Raw genomic sequence first — 2,948 nt, forward strand, 5'->3', positions numbered from 1 at the left:
ACTTATTTGTATTGAAAAAAAATTTTTTTAGAAAAACCATTTGGAAAAGCAGCTTCCAAGAACCAGAAATAAGTAATTCCTGAGGCGGCAGACTGTCGAGGCGGCAGAGTTATTATCTGGCCCTTAAAGAGCACACTGGAGGTTGGCTCCTTGACACTGCAGTGCCATCAAGAGTCCTCCTACTGAGGAGAGAAAGGAACTGTCAAGACCCTGTGAGGATGCTATGCCTTCAATTGTGCGGGGCTAAACATGATAAGGATCCCGGAGAGTCAGAGCAAGTGAACAGCGTCATGGCTGAAGCAGGACATCACTTCTGCGGCGCTTTCAAGATTCCTCCAATTGAGGAAAGGAAGTTCTAAGACCCTGTGAGGGTACTACGCCTACAATTGTGTGGGGCTGAACATGATACTGATCCCGGAGAGTCAGAGCAGGTGAACAGAATCATGGCTGAAGCAGCAAGTCAGTTCTGCTGCGCCTTCAGGATCCATCGTCACGGCATCTGTGTTGGCACACATTGCATGGGTGCGCAGGCCAGCCACAGAAAAGATTGCCAAGTCATTCTAAGAAGAATAAACTACATTTAAACGACATAAACTACATTTAAAGAATACATGTGTCTGCTGTGTCATTATGGGTCAAAAGGGCCTCCTCGCAATTGACCCGACGGTGGCTTTAAAGGTGGCGCTGATAAAGGCTCTTTTTCTGTGCCTTCTCTGCCTAGGGGTTCACACAAGAGAGGGCTGGGCGAGTTATCGATCTATTCAGGACATCTGCACAACCTTGACTTGCTTCCAGCACCATCAGAACCAAAGAGGCCTTATCCCAAATATGTGCTGCTCAATTTGCAACCAGCCCTAGAGCTTTATAGCCCCATAAACTTTAGTTAACAGGGGTGAACTCGATGTGCCATACACTTCCCCTAGGCTCAATGCTGCCATGTTTCATGTAGCCCATGTCACCCTGTGGCACACAGGGCAGAATGTTTTTATTTACTTCTGGCCACCGAAGTCAGTTGAGGCTATTGAGTGATTATCTGACATCTCTAAGGCTTCCAAACTCAAGGTGTCGTTAAACATCAAAAGCACCATTGAGCCGGCAATATATAGCTGACTTCAGTGGAGGGGAAGAATTCTAGAAGGGCATTTGCCCTAGTTGGATGTTCCTCCATTCCATATGCGCTTATTCAAGGCAGGTATAACAAAAACCCCTACTCTGAAAGGCTATGCCCATGCCCTTCAAGCGAGGTTGAATCGGTAGAGCATATGTTCTTCAGCTGCCCATTTTACAGGGAGGCTCCTCTTAAAATTATTACCCCATTAGTCGATAGGACACCTGGGCACATTAATACAAACACAGCAAGGCTTCACTGGCAACTATCAGATAAAAATGCAGATTACACATTCAGTCGCTGAGTTTTGTGCATTCTTAGATTGCGGAAATCGCGTCTTAAAAGTTCTTAAATTCAGATTTCTATTTTTGTATATTATGACTGGGGTTTTTTTCTCTCACACACATATTATGCTTACTCTGTATGTTGGTCTTAAGACCATCATAATAAAACTAAACTAAACTTCAGTTATACCCACTTCTTTCTTCCCAATGGACTCAAAGCAACTCACATCCTTCTCCACTCCTTTTTATCCTCACAACAGCCCTGAGAGGGTGGTTGAAGCTAAGAGTCTGTTACTGGCCCAAGGTCACCCAGCAAGTTTCCATAGCAGAGTGAGGATTTGAACGTGTGGTATCCTAGATGGTAGTCCAACCCTCCAACCATTCCAGGGCATTGGCTATTTGTCTTAAATTCCAGTTTCGGTCTCTCAGGCATGGGCACAAGCTGAGAGAGGTTGATCTGGAATTTTTTGGGGGGAGGAAAAGCGAGGAGGCTGAACAAAGACCTAAAACGGGAGTTTCATCTGATTCAGAGAACAAGAGTGGATCCAAGATGGGGCATCGCTTTTTTTAAGATGAACATACAACGTAAAGTATGGGAAGAGTACAAAAAGATCGATACGGGACACACTGCGGGCGGGGGGGGGAAGAGTAATGAATTAGCAGGACATAACAGAAATGGCATTTTGCTTCCATTTTTCATTCGCAGAGGGGGCCATACATTGGAAATGAAATGCTGCCACCCTTCAGGTAATAATCTTCAGCTTACGATCTTGATAGGAAGGACCTGAGAAGTTATTCCTGGCTATGGGTGTTTTTAAGAAGCACTTGGGCCTACAAGCCTAAGAGCCAGTGGGGTGTAGTGGCTGGAGTGTCCGTCTAGGATCGGGCAGACCCAAGTTCGAATCCCCACTCCCCAAATTTCTAGAAAAGTGGCTTTCTGTATTAGGTTAACTTCTCACAATGTGGGCTCTAGAAAATTGGTTCAAACGAACTTGCTTAATATCAGATTGCTCAGACGTTGTTTTGAATTCATAGTTGTGTCCCACTTCTTAAACAAAACATAAAAGAGAAACATTTTTGTAAAGAAAAAAAGGGTATGCCCTGCACCCCTCCCCCAAGTTATTTATTATTGTTGTTATTGGTTATATTTATAAATCGTCCCACCCCTGCTAATGCGGGGCTCTGGGCGATGTGCAACCAGAGGTAAAACAAGATAAAATTCATTTAAAACATTCGTACAACATTAAAGACAATCAGATGGTGAATAACCAACCCTCATTCCAACTCCCACTGTCGGCTCCTTCATGGACGGGAGAGGAGGGAAAAATAGATGTAATCAACAGGGAATGGGGAGGGTGCCAGCCAAGATGGGACCATCACTGTCCTCAACCAAAATTCAATGCTGTATAGAAATATTGCTTTCTATAGGCTTCATGTCTCCCCTGAAATATCTTTCTGATACCTTGTTTCCTGTTGCAAGCCAGATGTCTGACCATTTGGTCAGAGAGGCTCAATAGCCTGTCATATAACCACATAGTCTTCACACTTTTAGTAGG

The sequence above is a fragment of the Gekko japonicus genome, unplaced genomic scaffold (assembly GCF_001447785.1).
Source record: "Gekko japonicus isolate JY-2015 unplaced genomic scaffold, Gekko_japonicus_V1.1 scaffold891, whole genome shotgun sequence".
Lineage (NCBI taxonomy): Eukaryota > Metazoa > Chordata > Lepidosauria > Squamata > Gekkonidae > Gekko > Gekko japonicus.